The 18,965-nt window shown below is 40.3% G+C and overlaps 1 protein-coding gene across 7 annotated transcripts in view; it reads right to left on the bottom strand.

Annotated features, from left to right (window-relative positions):
* Positions 1–18,965, bottom strand: part of TJP1 (tight junction protein 1) — a 266,030-nt gene that overhangs the window by 58,459 nt on the left and 188,606 nt on the right. The gene's annotated exons all lie outside the window — the stretch shown is intronic.

The raw sequence follows: 18,965 nt of genomic DNA, 5'->3' as shown, positions 1-18,965 counted from the left end.
GTTCTTCTGTGTATTCTTGCCACCTCTTCTTAATATCTTCTGCTTCTGTTAGGTCCATACCATTTCCGTCCTTTATTGAGCCCATCTTTGCATGAAATGTTCCCTTGGTATCTCTAATATTCTTGAAGAGATCTCTAGTCTTTCCCATTCTGTTGTTTTCCTCTTATTTCTTTGCATTGATCGCTGAGGAAGGCTTTCTTATCTCTCCTTGCTATTCTTTGGAACTCTGCATTCAGATGCTTCTGTCTTTCCTTTTCTTCTTTGCTTTTTTTCTTTTCACAGCTATTTGTAAGGCGTCCAGACAGCAATTTTGCTTTTTTCCATTTCTTTTCCATGGGGATGGTCTTGATCCCTGTTCTCCTGTACAATTTCACGAATCTCCATCCATAGTTCATCAGGCACTCTATCTATCAGGTCTAGTCCCTTAAATCTATTTCTTACTTCCACTGTATAATCATAAGGGATTTGATTTAGAGTCATACCTGAATGGTTTAGTGGTTTTCCCTACTTTCTTCAATTTAAGTCTGAATTTCGCAATAAGGAGTTCATGATCTGAGCCACAGTCAGCTCCTGGTCTTATTTTTGCTGACTGTATAGAGCTTCTCCATCTTTGGCTGCAAAGAATATAATCAATCTGATTTCGGTATTGACCATCTGGTGATGTCCATGTGTAGAGTCTTGTGTTGTGCGTTCAAAGAGAATAAACACCAGCAATTCCACTCCTAGGTGTACTCTCAAGAGAAATGAAAATGCAAGCATGCAGGGAAATTCACACTCACACACAGCAACATCTGTAACAGCCAGAAAGGGAAACAATCCAAATGTCCATCAACTGATGGACATGGCCTATCCATAAAGTGAACTCTTACCTGCAACAGAAAGGAGTATATTGCTGATATGTGCTCCAAGATGGGGAACCTGGAAAACAATGCTATCTAAAGGAAGCCAACTACAAAAGACCACACACATATCATACTATTCCTCTTAGACGAGATTTTCAGAAAAGACCAACACGTATAAGACAAAGCAGACTGGTGATTTGCTAAGGGCCAGCGGGGTGGAGAGGGATGGAGAGATGGGGTAGGAATGGCTCATGAGTACATTATTTCTTTACAGGGTAACGAAATGTTTAAAAAGTTACTGGTGATGGTCCTACAGATCTATGAGTAATCTAAAAAGTCACTAAATTATACATTTTAAAGGGTGAATTGTATAGTATGTGAATTATATTATAGTAAAGCTACTGCCCTCCCCACCACCACCACCAAAAAAAGGCTAATGTGAAAAACAAACAGAAAAACATCTGGGTGGCCGAAGTAAAGGCAATTGCCTGAATCTGTCTCCAAAATAACACAAGCAAATCACTACGCAAAACAATACCTTTGTTATAACTCAGAAAAAGAGAATATCCAAATTTCAAGACAGCTAGACACAGGGCTCAGATTTCAGAAATAAAGTAGGAAATAAATAAAGTAGAAAGGAAACAACTATTAGCACACAATAAGAACAAATTCAAATAAATGGGATAACTTAGATAATGGAAAATTTTGTAAGGAAATATAGATTATTGAAACTAACTCTATTAGAAATTAAGTTTAAACAACCCAGTTTATGGAGAGGAAACAGAGATAGTTATGAGGGAATTATCTCACAAAAAAACCCAGGCACAGATATTTCACAGGGGAATTCCACCAAAACATCGATGTCCAGAGAGCCTTGGTGCTCCATGAGTTGTTCCAGAGCATTCTAACATTAAAGGGAGATTTCTGAACTCTTCTCAAGAAGCAATTATAACACTGACATCTAAATGTGATAATGTCTCCCCATGATCAAGACAGAGCCCCCTCCAAATAGTACAGCCTAACACCATTTTTAAAGGCCTGTATCACACAAATATACCATGACAAGTTGGTTTATTTCCAAAACTGGTGTATTAGGAAAGCCATTATTTAAGAATTATATACTAGTAAAACCAGAGGAAAAAAAATTCAGAGATTGAATTCATAGACCCTGAAAAGGCCTTTGACAAAATCCAACATTCACGACCATGGGGTGGGGCGAATCAAGAAGACGCTTTCAATCTACTTTAATATTTCATTTTTTCCCCACACACATCACTTGAAAAGGAGAGGAGTTACTTTAGGAAGTCTTTAAGGTAATGATGAATATTCACATTTCGTTTTATATCGGTTAAGTGACAGTTTCTTAATAGGAGGCTGTAGAGTGCAATCTGAAACTGACACAGAGGACCTTCTGTATTTATTGTTACACGAACACCCGTCCCCTGGCCCATTCTGGACTTTGAATGGATATTTTATCCATTGTGGTTTTTATAATAGCATGAAAGTGAAAGTCATTCAGAGAGTCGTGTCTGACTCTCTGCAAACCCATGGACTATACAAGTCCATGGAATTCTCCAGGCCAAAATACTGGAGTGGGTAGCCTTTCCCTTCTCCAGGGGATCTTCCCAACCCAAGGATCGAACCCAGGTCTCCAGCAATGCAGGCGGATTCTTTACCAGCTGAGCCACAAGGGAAGACCAAGAATACTGGAGTGGGTAGCCTGTCCCTTCTCCATCTTCCCAACCCAGGAATCAAACTAAGGTCTCCTGCATTGCAGGTGGATTCTTTACCAACTGAGCTATCAGGGAAGCCCTACAATAGATGTCTTTAGTCATTTGGAAAATACTTAGGCAATCTTTCAAATGATAACACATTTCACCACTATATAACATTTTTTTAAGTTATGCTTTAATGAATATCACCACCAATGCAATCGGAGTCTTTAAGTACTGCAAAGTATTGAGCTCATCGCATGGTGGCAGATAATCCAAATTTTTGTTACAAAATTCAATTTTCCTTGCTGGAAACAAATATTATCAGCTGTCTTCCTTAAAGGAACAGGTAGTTACTAGAGAAAAATGTTTCTCAAACATTCCAGTCTGGATAATCATTCCTTAAAATAAAAACAGTGACACATACACCAATACAGAGCTGGTTGAGTTTGCAATTCAAACAATCAGCACACAAGTACTTCAGTATAAAGCAGAAATGCCTTATGCATGTTTCCCATTTCAATATATGGTGGATACTAGCATCTTTTAATTTTTATATTTTTTAATACTTCTATTTATTTACTTTCTGACTATGCTGGGTTTTCATTGCTGTGCACGGGCTTTGTCCAGTTGCAGCAAAGGAGGATTACTCTCCAATTGTGGTGCATGGGCCTCTCGTTGCAGAGCATGGGCTCTAAGCCACATGGACTTCCGTAGTTGCGGCTCCTTTGGCAGATGATTTTTAAAATGTCTTTTCACAAGCTGACATAGTAAAACCAGTAACTTTTACTGCTTTCAGTTACTCTGCAGCAGTACTGGAAGTGTTCTTAGGAGCTGTGCGTGTGCCCAGCGCTCCCAGAGGATCTCGTGCCACTCCTTGATCTGTCAGGGCTGAGGTCAGACTCACCTCATACCTCTGCTGCTGAACCTTCACTGCAAGTGTCAACACAGTGAAAAAGACAAGTGACATTTTTGTGCTGTTATGGAAATAGTTTGTCCTAAGTACACAAAGACTTCAGAGACCTTCAGGGGTCCTTACCCCATACTTCTAAAACACTGACATTAAAAACCACTGAAAAATGTGGGGGGAAAAAAGAGCCAATGAAACAGACAATTCAAAGATATGAAATGTTAAAACTCATAATTAGAGAAATGCAAATTAAAATCACACAGAGAATGGTAAAAAATTAAAGCATAACAGCACATTTTGTTGAGGAGGCTACAGCAAAACAGGCCCCACTGCTAATGGGAATGCAAAGTGCTGCAGCTCTGTGGGGAGGAACCTGTCAATCCCAATAAAATCACAAACTGTTTACTCACACAACAGTAAGAAAACATACATGTGCACAGTCATTCACTACAGACTGTTACCTACAAATACTGGAAAAAACTAATGCCCAAGGGTTACCTCCAGGCAGGGTGGGGAGGGGTGTGTTCAGTTCACTTCAGTTCTATTTGCAACCCCATGGACTGCAGCGCGCCAGGCCTCCCTGTCCATCATCAACTCCCGGAGTTTACTCAAACTCATGTCCATTAAGTTGGTGGTTATCATCCAACCATCTCAATCCTCTGTTGTCCCCTTCTCCTCCCGCTTTCAATCTTTCCCAGCATCAGGATCTTTTCCAATGAGTCACTTCTTCACATCAGGTGGCCAAAATATTGGAGTTTCAGCTTCACCATCAGTCCTTCCAATGAACACCCAGGACTGATCTCCTTCAGGATGGACTGGTTGGATTTCCTTGCAGTTCAAGGGACTCTCAAGAGTCTTTTACAACACCACAGTTCAAAAGCATCAATTCTTCGGCACTCAGCTTTCTTTATAGTCCAACTCTCATATCCATACATGACCACGGGAAAAACCATAGCCTTGACTAGACAGACCTTTGTTGGCAAAGTAATGTCTCTGCTTTTTAATATGCTGTCTAGGTTGGTCATAACTTTCCTTCCACGGAGTAAGCGTCTTTTAATTCCATGGCTGCAGTCACCATCTGCAGTGACTTTGGAGCCCAGAAAAATAAAGTCTGACACTGTTTCCACTGTTTCCCCATCTATTTCCCATGAAGTGATGGGACTGGATTCTATGATCTTAGTTTTCTGAATGTTGAGCTTTAAGCCAACTTTCTCACTCTCCTCTATCACTTTCATCAAGAGGCTATTTAGTTCTTCACTTTCTGCCATAAGGGTGGTGTCATCTGCATAACTGAGATTATTGATATTTCTCTCAGCAATATTGAAGGATTGTTATTCTTTGGCTTTTTTTTCCTCCTTGGGAAGAAGCTAGGACTAACCTTTTTTTCTGTATGCTTTAATGCTTGCATTTATATCTTGCTTGATAATTCTTTTACTTAAAAATTTAAAATGTAACACAAAAATATTAAAAGAAATGCCCCAAATGAAAATGTCAGGAACTCTCATGGAGAGGAGAGATGAGTAGCTATTTCTGAGGATTTGCTTGTGAACAGTGAGTGCAGTTCTGGCTGCAGGAGACAGGGCCTCAAAGCCAGCCCACTGCTCACTGCAAGGCGTCATCCTGCTGCGTCAGCACTCCCTATGCTTCCTTCATGACTACCCAGGAGGTGTTCGATGCCGAGCCCTGGCCGCAGATGAGACTCACTTGCGATCAGTGTCAAAAGTGCTTGACGATTTCCAACCCCTCAACCAACACCAATAAATAAAACTATATGAGGGCGATGGCAGGTATTCGTTTAAAAATCTCACATCATGCAAAATGCCAGGCTGGATGATTCACAAGCTGGAATCAAGGTTGCCGGGAGAAATATCAACAACTTCAGATATGAAGATAAAACCATTCTAATGACAGAAAGTGAAGAGGAAATAAAAAGCCTCTTGATGAAGATGAGCGAGTAAAAAAGCTGGCTTAAAACTCAACATTCAAAAAACTAAGATCATGGCATCTGGTCTCAACACTTCACAGCAGACAGATAAGGGAAAAGTGGGAACAGTGACAGATTTTATTTTCTTGGACTCCAAATCACTGGACGGTGACTGCAGCCACAAAATTAAAAGACGTCTGCTCTTTGGAAGGAAAGTCATGACAAACCTAGACATATTAAAAACCAGAAATGTCACATTCCCGACAAAATTCCGCATAGTCAAAGCCATGGTTTTTCCAGTAGTCATGTATGGATGTGAGAGCTGGAGCATAAAGAAGCTGAGCGACAAAGAATTGATGCTTTCAAACTGTGCTGCTGGAGAAGACTCTTCAGGGTCCCTTGGACTACAAGGAGATCAATCCAGTCAATCCTAAAGGAAATCAACCCTCAACATTAACTGGCAGGACTGATGATAAAGCTCCAATCCTTTGGCCACCTAATTCGAAGAGCCAACTCACTGGAAAAGACCTTGATGCTGGGAAAGATTGAGGACAAAAGGAGGAGAAGGGGATGACAGAGGATGAGATGGTTGGATGCCATCATTGACTCAATGGATATGAGTTTGAGCAAACTGGGAGATACTGAAGGACAGGGAAGCCTGGCGTGCTAACAGCATCAAAGTGATTCTAATGGGCAGTCACGGCTAAAAACCTCAGCCTTAAACACTGTGAACATCAGACGTGAGTGACCGTCACAACTCCACAAGGCTCAGCGACCCCCACACTCCCTCCCTCCCAGGGAAGGCGCCCTCTGAAACCTGTGCAGACTGACACTGTCACCACTGTTTCATCTGGCCTCTCCTCCATGCGCCACAGTCTACTCTCCATCGGGCTGCAAGGACTATTATTCCAGAGCAAATCTAACACTGCTGTTCCACTACCCTCCACATTTGCAGTATCCTGAAAGGCATGGCCAACGCGCTTCCCAGCACCGGTCCTGGCTCTGACCCTTGTCACCACTGCTCCCACTTCAGCAGTCCATGCACATCTGAGCTTTCTCAGAGCTTGATGTGCATGGACTGCTAAAGTGAGGGCAGTGGTGATGAGTGTCAGAGCCAGGACGGGTGCTGGGCTTCGACATTCAGGTTCACTGCTGTCTCCTTCCTAAAACCATCCCAGCCCTCCACGGGCAGCAGTCCTATCTTGTAGGCTCCCTGAGCACCCACGCCCAGTCTGACTCCACACAAACACAGTAAGTAGCCTGGATGTCAGAGCTACACTTGGAGGGAGCTACACATGCTTCTACGGTCCCAGCTAAGCCCAACCCTGCACCGGTCTAACACAAAGTGGCTGTGTTAGTGCACAGTAAGTATCTGACTGACTATTCAATTTAACTCCATTTCTCTTTACAGGACTTCCCTCGTGGCTCAGGCAGTAAAGCGTCAGTCTACAATGCGGGAGACCTGGGTTCGAGCCCTGGGCTGGGAAGATCCCCTGGAGAAGAAAATGGCAATCCACTCCAGTACTATTGCATGGAAAAATCCCATGGACAGAGGAGCCTGGTAGGCTACAGTCTATGGGGTCGCAAAGAGTTGGACAGGACTGAGCAACTTCACTCACATTTCCTTTACAGAGCTGTCTTTTTTACAACTCGCACGAATTTGAGCACTAAATAATCATTAGCAGCCATAGTAGTTGCAAGGATTTAGAATTTTCTGCATCTCCAAATATAATCAAGCAGAGCAACTATACAACAAAAACCCACAGACATTCACAACAAAATCAGGTAACCAATACACAGATGGAGACGAGCAGATGGAGAGGAGCAACACCTGTTAGACTTGCATGCTCCCAACTTGAGAAGAGAGCCACAGGCAGCTGATGTCCCAAAAACCGTAGGAACCCCCAAATAACTGACATAATAGCAGCTGAAATCAGTCATCAATGAGAGCAAGAGCCTGCAGAGAGCCTGAATTGTGGGAGCGGTGTCACCCCAGGATTTCTCAACATGGACCTGCCAGGCCCTGTGAATTCAGACTCCAGGGGACAGGAGAGCAGAGCATACAAGGTACAGAGGGCACAGGCCTAGAAAGCGTGCGAAAAGAGCAGCTATGTTTCTTGAGCGCGAGCGTACACATATACAAGAAGACTAAGCCAATTTCTAAAAGCTCAAGAAAGCTAATTTCCCATAAAAATGAACAAAAAAGGGATTATGACAAAACCCCCAACAAAATTACTACAGAAGATGGTGAGCAGCAGAATGTCCCTAAGGAAAATAAAAGCATGGCAAAGAGAGCGCTCCAAAGAAAGAAAAATGAAGGATCAAAACTGTGACTTTTATGAGACAAGTGATAAGGCATAAAGAAAACTTACAGGACATAATAATACAAACGAGAATTTTAAAAACGAAAAAATGAGGCCAACAGAATTCATGCTAATTAGAAAATTTTAAAAGCAATTTTATACAGGGACACAAACAAATATACTACCATGAAAGAAACAAAGTAAAACAGAGAAATCATTTTTAAAACAGAAATGATTCAGGGAATTTTTTAAAAAAGGATTTGAGAGGAAATGACAAATAATGAAGACAGGCAAAAGAGATACAACATATAAATAAAAGGAGTTCCTCAAGAACAAAACCAAAATAAAAAAATAAAACAGTAAAACTAGAATTAAATAATATTTACTTTCCTATAGATAAAAAACTGTACATACTCAAAAGACACAAATCCCTGTAGATATCTGAGAAGACCAATTCAGAGGAAACACCAAAATATATTCAAGTAAACTGACTAGATTTTAAGGAAGAAGACTCATTTGTATCTAGGCAAAATTTTAAAAGAAATAAAAATCAGATTATCATCACATTAGGGTAGTGACCCATTATGCCAAAAACACTCAAGGGAAACAGTGAGTTAAGGGGTTTTATGTCCAGTAAAGCTAATCTTCAAGTATAAAAGGGCAGAGATAAGCTACTAAACATGTTAAAACACCTTAGAGGATATTGGTTTTCATGATCCTTTCCTAATACAAAATAACTTTCTGTCAATCAAAATGACAAGCACCACATGAAAAGAACTGGTGATAAATATACACCTCCTTACAATACTAAGATTAAATAAGGATTAAAGGATGAAAGGGTTAAATTTTACAATAACTATATGATCAAGCTAGTTGTAAAACCATTTCTTTAAATGGGGAGAGGAACAGTGTGAGCATTTGCTAAAAAAACTTTTAATACTGTTTCCAGGAATCAAAATTGACAGTAGTATAATTATTATTATCCCAAGGCAATTATATACTCTGTATTGGATTTACGAAAAGACTAGCATGGTGCTTTTCAGAGAGATTTTCAAAAGAAATGGAAAATAATCCACTTTTCTCACATATGTTAACCAGAAAAAAATTTAGATGCATCAAAATATAGCTGATTTTCTTATCTTTACATAAGAAAATGTCCAAGATAATGATTTTTTATTATGGTGATGGGAGAACTGGTTTAAAACAGTATAATATGATCTCATTTATTTGTATGCGCACACACATACATGGCTATAGTTTCTGGATGAGTTAAAAGCATCAGAAGAATTTTATTTCCATCATATTTCATTCTTGCAAGACCACTACTCCCAGAGTTTACCCAAACTCATGTCCATTGAGTCGGTGATGCCATCTAACCATCTCATCCTCTGTTGTCCCCTTCTCCTCTTGCCTTCAATCTTTCCCAGCATCAGGGTCTTCTTTTCAAATGAGTCAACTCGTCACATGAGGTGGCCAAAGTATTGAAGTTTCAGCTTTAGCATCAGTTCTTCCAATGAACACCCAGGATTGATCTCCTTTAGGATGGACTGGTTGGATCTCCTTGCAGTCCAAGGGACTCTCAAGAGTCTTCTCCAGCACCACAGTTTAAAAGCATCAATTCTTCGGTACTCAGCTTTCTTCACAGTCCAACTCTCACATCCATACATGACCAAGGGAAAAACCATAGCCTTGACTAGACGGACCTTTGTTGACAAAGGAATGTCTCTGCTTTTTAATTTGCTGTCTAAGTTGGTCATAACTTTCCTTCCAATGAGTAAGCGTCTTTTAATTTCACGGCTGCAATCATCATCTGCAGTGATTTTGGAGCCCCAAAAATAAAATCAGCCACTGTTTCCACTGTTTCCCCATCTATTTCCCATGAAGTGATGGGACCAGATGCCATGATCTTCGTTTTCTGAATGTTGAGCTTTAAGACAACTTTTTCACTCTCCTCTTTCACTTTTAGCAAGAGGCTCTTTAAATCTTCTTCATTTTCTGCCATAAGGGTGATGTCATCTGTATATCTGAGGTTATTGATATTTCTCCTGGCAATCTTGATTCCAGCCCGTGCGTCATCCAGCCCAGCGTTTCTCATGATGTACTCTGCATATACGTTAAATAAGCAGGGTGACAATATACAGCCTTGACATACTCCTTTTCCTATTTGGAACCAGTCTGTTGTTCCATGTCCAGTTCTAACGGTTGCTTCCTGACCTGCATATAGGTTTCTCAAGAGGCAGGTCAGGTGGTCTGGTATTTCCACCTCTTTCAGAATTTTCCAGTTTTTTGTGATCCACACAGTCAAAGGCTTTGGCATAGTCAATATAGCAGAAATAGATGTTTTTCTGGAACTCTCTTGCTTTTTCGATGATCCAGAGAATGTTGGCAATTTGACCTCTGGTTCCTCTGCCTTTTCTAAAACCAGCTTGAACATCTGGAAGTTCACAGTTCACGTATTGCTGAAGCCTGGCTTGGAGAATTTTGAACATTACATTACTAGCGTGTGAGATGAGCAACCTAGACAGCATATTAAAAAGTAGAGACTTTGCCAACAAAGGTCAGTCTAGTCAAAGATATGGTTTTTCCAGTAGTCATGTATGGATGTGAGATTATAAAGTTATGGTTTTTCCAGTAGTCATGTATGGATGTGAGACTATAAAGAAAGCTGAGCACCAAAGAATTGATGCTTTTGAACTGTGGTATTGGAAAAGACTTAATAAGAGTCCCTTGGACCACAAGGAGATCAAACCAGTCAATCCTAAAAGAAATCAGTCCTGAATATTCATCGGAAGGACTGATGCTGAGGCTGAAGCTCCAATATTTTGGCCAACTGATGAGAAGAACTGACTCACTGGAAAAGACCCTGATGCTGTCAAAGATTGAAGGCAGGTGTAGAAGGGGGCGAGAGAAGATGAGATGGTTGGATAGCAGCACTGACTCGATGGACATGAGTCTGAGCAAGCTCCGGGAGTTGGTGATGTCAGGGAAGCCTGGCGTGCTGCAGTCCATGGAGTCACACAGAGTCGGACATGACTGACTGACTGACTGAACAGGACATCTCCAGTTGGGGGTGTCCTTCTCCAAAACTGTCCTTTTCTCCACAAAACTGAACTTACCACCAATATTCTTAAAAAAAAAAAAAAAAAAGCCAAACTTTGACCCCTTTCTTATCTATGTTACTACTTTTTACTTGATTCATTTTATTACATATACATGTAGTTGATGTGATAGAACTACAACAGTTTTGAATTTTAGGTATTATATTCCATAAATATTCCTTAAAGTTACATGTAAGTGAGAAGACCATTATATGCTGAGTCCAGATACCTGCAGTCAAGATGCTCCTCTTTGGGACCATTTCCCTAGACCTTTCTGAGACTTAGTTTATTTCCTGTGGTTTTTGACACCTGTCGTAATGCTGGGAAAGACTGGGGGCAGCAGAGGATTAGATGGCTGGATGGAATCACTGACTCTACAGACATCAATTTAAACAAACTCTGGGAGACAGTGAAGGACAGGAAGCTTGGGATGCTGCAGTTCATGGGGTCGCGAAGAATCAGACATGACTCAGTGACTGAACACCACCACAGAGAATTAAATAAAGGCTCTGAAACATTCATAATGCGCTCTATAAATATACACAATGGCATCCAACCAGATAAAACAAGTCTAGCTTAGCTTATATCCTCACCTCAGCGTAAATGCTTTCTTCTACCATCACACACTAGTTGGAAGCTACTCAACAAACATGCAGAATTACACCCTCCTGGCCTCTTTTCTTAGAACAGCTTTATTGACATATAAATTCATGTCACAGCTCGTATCAGTACTTCATTTCTTGTTCAGCAATATTCCATTGTGCAGATATAAGACATTTTGCTTATTCATCATCAGAGAATGGGTACATGGGCTATTTGCAGTTTCAGGCTACTGTGAATAATGTTGCTATGAACATTGATGTTTAAGCTATTGTGTTGGTATCCGTCTTTATTTCTCTTGGGTATATGCCTAAGAGTAGAGCTGCTGGTTACATGTAATTCTATGTTTACCTCTTGAATACCTTAGTATACCACAGTTGGCTCCACCAGCCAACATCCATTATCTTCATCAACACTTATTACTGTCTGCTTCTGTGAGCACAGCCATTCCAGAGGGTGACACTCTCACTCTTGACATATAGTTCCCTGATGGTCAGTGCCACGAAGCACCTTTTCATATGTTTACTGAATAGTTCTATATCTTCTTTGGAGAAATGTCTTATTAAAATTCTTCAGTCCATTTAAAAAACTGAATTGTCTTTTACTTCTGAATTTCTGTATTCTGGATACAAGTCCCTTCTCATGCATCCTTCGTGCTCAGCCTCTCAGTCATGTCTGACTCTTTGCGATCCCATGGACTGCAGCCCTCCAGGGTCCTCTGTCCATGGAATTCTCCAGGCAAGAATACTGGAGTGGGTTGCCATTTTCTCCTCCAGAGAAGCTTCCCAACCCAGGGATCAAACCGCCATCTCCCTTGTCTTTCTGTACTGCAGGCATATTCTTTACTGCTGAGCCACCAGGGAAGCCCCTATCAGATACCAGATTTGCAAATATTTTCTTTCTCCCATTCTATGGGTTATCCCTTCACTTTCTTACTGAAAGTTTCTTGGTTTCCTTCGAAATACAAAAAATTTTAATTTTGATGAAGCCTCATTTTACCTGTTTACTCTTTAACTGCTTGTATTTTCAAGATCTTATCTAAGAAATCACTGCCTAACCTGAGGTCATAAAGATTTATTCCTATGTTTTCTTCTAACTTACATTTAGGTTTTGAGCACGTAGGTTAATTATGTTCTTGGTGTGAAACAGGAGTCAAAATTCACTAATTTCCATGTGGTCAACCAGTTGTCCCAGTACCATCAGTTAGGACTATTCCTTTTTTTATTGAATTATCCTGGCCCCTTGTTCCAAGGTTATTTATTCAACTACCTCTCTATTTGAAACACTTACCTGCTTGACCTTGTATTATCTACCTCTTAACTAGATTTCTTGCTTTCAACACACTTTCCCCATTTAATTTTTTTAGTTTTAAGTGTATAACATACTGCTTAAAAAATTTTTTTACTCACACATAGTTGATTTATAATATTATTTTCAAGTATACAATATCATGATGCAAGTTTTTATAGATTATACTCCTTTCATAGTTACTATAAAAATATAGGTTATAATCCCATCCTATAGAATATAACCCTATAGCTTATTTTATAAACAGTAGTCTTACCTCTTAACCCCCCGCTTCCTCCCTTCACTGGTAACCACTAGTTTGTTCTCTATATCTGTGTCTGTTTCTTTTTTGTTATAGTCACCAGTTTTACTTTTAATTCTGCATATCATCTTTTTCTGTCTAGTAAGTGTAATACTCTTTAGGTCCACCCAGGTTGTTGCAAATGGCCTTATTTCATTCTTGTTTATGGGTGAGGAATATTCCATACCGTCTGGTGGCTCAGACAGTAAAGAATCTGCCGCCCGCAATGTGGGAAAGACCTGGGTTTGATCCCTGAGTTGGGAAAATCCCCTGGAGGAGAGCATAGCCACCCACGCCAGTATTCTTGCCTGGAACAGAGGGGCCTGGCAGGCTACAGTCCATGGGGTCGCAAAGAGTCGGGCACAAATGAGCGACAGTATTCCACTGTGTTTATGTACCACATCTTCATCCATTCACCTGTTGAACACTTAGGTTGCTTTAGTATCTTGGTTACTGTAACCAGTGCTGCTGTGAGCACTGAGGTGCATTTATCTTTACAAATTAGTCTTTGTGTTCTTCGAATATACACCCAAAAGTGGAACTGCTAGATTGTATGGTAGTTCTATTTTTGGTTTTCTGAGGAACCCCTGTACTGTTTTCCATAGAAGCTGCACTAATTTACATTCCCACCAGTGTACTAAGGTTCCCATTTCTCCACATCCTCACCAACACTTGTTATTTGTAGACTTTTTGATGATGGCCATTCTCAAGGTCCCAAGAGGTCCTGGGGCTGGTATCAGTCTGCTGGCAGGTAGGAATGAGGTCCAGGGGACCACAGGGCTGATGCCTATCCACCAGTGACTGAAAAGAGGTTCTAGGGCTAGTACCAACCAACTGGTCGGCAGAGGCAGCTCCTGGGGTCTCTGGCTGCAGGGAACCCAGGAACTGCTGGTGAGAGGGGCTGAGGCCCAAAGGGTGCTGGGCTGGTGCCTGCCCACTGGTGTGTAAAGCTGCTCACAGGGCTGTGCCAATTCACAAATGGGTGGAGCCAGGTCCCTGGGTCTCCGGCTGCAGGCCCTGGGGGTCCTGGTGCTAATGAGCTGGAAGGATGATTCCAAAATGATCCTTGCCAGCACCAGGGGCCACAGGTTAGAATGAGCTCCCCAAAATGGGTGCTGCCAGCGTCTGTGTACCCTGGGAGCCCTCTGGTTGCCTCCTGACTCTCTAGGAGGCTCTTAGATAAGAAGGTGGATCTGATCTAGGTTGCTTTCAAATTACTGCTTCTACCTTGGGTCCTGGACAGTGTGAGACGTTCTGTGCCCCTTTAAGAGTGAAGTCTCTACTTTTCACAGCCCTACTGGTGTTCAAAGTCAAGGCCTGGGGTTTCTGGGGATTCGTCTTCCTGGTGCAGGACCCCTGGGCTGGGGAGCCTGATGTGGAGCTTACACTCCACTCCTTAGAAGAACCTCTGCAATTGTGATCATCCTCCCAATCTGTGGGTCGCCCACCTAAGGGTATGGGTGTCTTGACCATGACTCCACCCCTCCTACCCATCTCATGTGGCTCCTTATCGTCTTAAGTTGTAGATCTTTCTATCCCTGATCTTGGTCACCAGTAACTGCTATGTAAATAGGTGTTCATGCTGGTGTACCCACGAGACCAGGTGAGCTCAAGGTCTTCCTTCTCTGCCATCTTGGGCAAGGCCTCTCTCAACCCTTTAATTCTTTAGTATAGAAATATCATTTAATCTTTCACATATTAATAGTACTTTTTCAGAAAATAAAAAAGTAGAGAGAACCAACTCATTCCAGAGCATTTATTCATTTCTCATAGAACTATAAATACATACATGTTTTCTAAGGGAGGACATCTGAAAGTAAAGAAAGCCATGGGTACATCATGGGAGGAAGGGTGGGACACAGGGCCCCCTGGATGCACTACTATCTCAAGCGACAGACCTGTACCTGCCAATACTATAGCCATTATATACATGACTACTAAGCACCCAAAACGTGGCTATTCTTACCTGAAAAGTGCTGAAATTGCAAGATGTGCATCGGTTTTGTAAGACTCAGTATGGAAAAGAAAAAGCAAAGTACAGTATGTCAATTTTTAAATATTAATTACATGTTGAAAATGACAATATTTTGGATATACTGAATAAAATAAAGATCTATTATAAAATCAGTTCACACACAGTTTACATTTTTCAGTGTGAAGACTAGGAAAATTTTAATTACATTGCGGTTTTTATTATATTGCTACTGGGCAATGCTGCTATTTTCTCTCTGAAAAGCAATTGTGTTGAATATATAGGCCTCCTCGGAAATCAAGCTTCACTGGGCATAACTAAGTACACCAAGCACTAAAAGGGTAATGCAAGAGGAGACGGGATAAACCACCACCTGGGGTATACATTCACCTATCAGAGAATTAAAAAATCCACGAGGCAAGGAACGCTGCCTATTTCTTTTCTAATAAACTTCCCAGAACTACAACAGTGCTTGGCATACAGTGGAGCTAAATTACTCAGCTTTGAAGAGTGAATAGGATTTCAATGGTTTCTAGTATTCTAAGAAGAGAGTTGCCTCTGAAGATGCAAACAGAAGAATCAGGAAATACAGAAGCATATCATATATTATTCTGGACAGTAAACAGCAGAAAACGGTAGTTTAATCCACAGGACTTTTATTCTTTTGAAAGACAAAGTTACCTTCGCTTTTCACATAACTGACGTTGGATGTCAAAAAATATGGATTTGCCTTTATTTGTCAAGACACAGTGTCTATTACTGTGGCAGGTTACTGTGTCTATTACTTTTGGCAGGTTACTGCCAAAAGCATATAGTCTCAAATTATCTCCTTCACACCACTGTTCCAAAAGTTCACTTGGCTCACCTCTAGGAGAATGACTGTCTCATTCCTTGCCCAGTGTTTCTTAAATATGTGATGCTAGAGGCCACAGCCCTCCCTTTCAAACATGTGGTTTTAAACATACACGAGGGGTTCCATCCCAGACCGAAAGAATCCAGATCTTGAGGAGTGGGGATGATCCACTTACTCTTCTTTACAATAAACCTAGAGAGCTACTGCTCTCCATCGGTGGTCAGCAGACTATGGCCTGTGGGCCAAAATCCAGCTAGCTGCCACTGTGTAAATAAAGCTCTCCTGGAACAGAGCGACACCCATCTGTTAACCCACTCTCCCATAAAGTAGCTGTGACAGAGATGCACGGCCTGCAAGGCCTGAAGTATTTATTAGCTGGCTCTTCACAGTAAGTTTGCTGACAGTGCTCTAGATAGTGCATATTTTATTCTGGATCAACTCAGAAAACCAAAGGAAAGACATCTGGAAGACAGTTCTGCAGCCTCAGAGAATGAAGTCAACTGAATTATGCTTTGGTGTTAAGTCTTTGGGCTTACAGTGACAGGTCTATTTTTAAAAGCCTTCAGAAACACTTCCTGGAGGGATGGTTGCTAAGGATTTCCATTCTGTCCTAGTCTCTCTCTGATGAGGCCCAGAGGCACACAGCTCTGTTCCCAGCACAACAGTAAACGTGTTTGAAAACCAAAGAATTGTGAATTATACACATTCATCTTCTCTCCAAGTTATCTTTTGATGACATTTTTCTGGACTGGTATCCTCCTTAAAGCAAAAGAAACCTGAAGCCCAGGAAGAGTGAGAGAAGGGAATCCACACTGATCTCTCCAGGTAGGAGTTCCAGACCTTTTCCTGAGGACCACCATTTCCATGAAGAGCTGGTGGGACACTTTTAAATTAACACGTTCAGAAAATCAGACTCTTGTTTCTTCACCATTCAGAATCTTTTCCTACTTGGCCTAAGCCAATGAGACACATCTATAGAAAATAAACTAGCATTTGCCCAAAACTAAGAAAACCTGGCAGAATAATAAAAAAGGAGAAACAGTACACTTTAGCTAATTTAAGTGTCTTATTTTATTCTACTTATTTAAAAACTAAAAAGGTATTGGGGAAAAAAATGCAATGTGGTAGGTGGTTAAAATTATACCTTGTGGTCTCAAATGATCTAGCTTCTACCTTAAATTATAAAAGGAACAGCAACTTAAACCCAATATAAGTAGAAGAAACATTAAAATGAGAGCAGAAACCAGTGAAATACAAAGCAGAAAATTAAAAAATAACAGGTATTTTGAAAAATCAATAAAATTGTTTAAACCTACAGCCAGACTGACCAAAAAATGACAAGGGACAGATTACCAATATCAAAAATTAAAATATTATAGATCCTAAGACATTAAAATAAGGGAGTGTTATGAACAACTTTATGTCTATAAATTTGATAATTTAAATAAAAAGAACAAATACTTTGAAAGGTACAAACAACCAAAGCTACAAAAAAAATCTCCAAAAGCTAACAAAGAAACATATAACCTGAAGAGTCCTATACAAAATCAAAGAAAACAAATGTTTAGTTAAAAGCTTTTTCATGAAGAAAACTCCAGAACCAAACAGTTACAGAGTCGAGAAAACTTCAGCTGCACAGTCTGCCAAGGAGCACAGCAGGGACAGGCAGCCCTCCTCACTCTAAACCAGCACAAACACGAGAAAAAAGCACTAGCCAATATCCTAAACCAGTACACACACAAGGAGAAAGTACTAACCAGTATCCTTCATGAATGCAGAAACAAGTGTCTCCACAGAACATCAGCAAATCAATCCAGCCATATATAAAATGAGCAACATATCATAACTAGGCAAAATTTATCCTGGGAATGGAAAGCTGTTCAACTCCAAAAAGCAAGAAACTGAACAACAGACTAAAACCTTTAGAGTGATAACTTTAATCAATTTAATGATAACCTCCATCAATACTTAGGAAAAAAGCATGGGCAAAAATCCAAAATCTACTCATGACTTTTTAAAAAAAGGCCTTTTAGCAAAATAAGTATAAAAGGGCACTTCCTCAACCTACTAAATGGCAAAATAGAAACACAATGCCACTTCTTTAACCTCATAAAAGGCATCTACAAAAACCTCATTGCCAACATCACACACAAGGGTGAAAAAGATGTCTGCTCACAGTACCTATTCAACAATATCCTGGAAGTCCAAGCTAGTACAGTCAGGCAAGAAAAAGAAATGAACAGCTATAGATCAAAAAAGATGAAATAAAACTGCCTCTATTCACAAATGACTGTCCACATAGAAAAATGCAAAAGAAATCTACCATGAAAGTTCCTAGAACTTGTAAGTTTAGAAGTTTCAAGTTCACTATTAAAAGAAACAAAAATCAACTGTATTTCTACATATTAATACACAATCAAAAACTGAAATTTAAAAACTACTATTTACAACAGCATGAGGAAACATAAAATATGTTTGTCAAGAAATCTTACCAAGTGTGTGTAGAATCTGTATGCTGAAAACTACAAAACAGTACTAAGGTAAATGGAGAAACATACTACATCCATAATTTATACTGTTGAGGAATACTCAATACTGTTAAGATATCAATTCTCCCCAAATGGATCTACAGATTCAATGCAATCCCAATGAGAATCCTAGCAGATTTTTTTGTAATTTGACAAACATTCTAAAATGTATATAGCAAGGCAAAGGAATTAGTTAAAATAACTAAAATATAATAGTACATTTGGAGGAGTCACACTACCTGATTTCCACACTTAATATAAAGTCACAATTATCAAGGCAGAAATAACTAGCAAAAGGATAGACACACAGTTCAACAGAACAGACTAGGGAAAGACCCACACATACATGGTCACTGATTTTTTTTAAGATTGTTTTTGATGTGGACAATTTTTAAAGTCTTTATTGCATCTGCTACAATACTGTTTCAGTTTTATGTTTGGGCTTTTTGGCTGTGAGGCATGTGGGATCTTAGTTTCCCAACCAGGGATTGAACCAGCACTCTCTGTACTGGAAGGTCAAGTCTCAAACACTGGACCCCAGGAGAGTCCCAGTCATTGATTTTTGACAAAGGTAGAAAGCAATTAAATGAAGAAGGAATAACCTTTTAATAAGTGGTTGTTCAAAAAAGTGGACA

Source organism: Moschus berezovskii, chromosome 21, assembly GCF_049115385.1.
Source record: "Moschus berezovskii isolate FMDL1 chromosome 21, NW_MosBer_1.0, whole genome shotgun sequence".
Classification (NCBI taxonomy): Eukaryota; Metazoa; Chordata; class Mammalia; order Artiodactyla; family Moschidae; genus Moschus; species Moschus berezovskii.
Note: the sequence above shows the minus strand (reverse complement) of the source record. Positions and strands in the feature narration are given on the sequence as shown.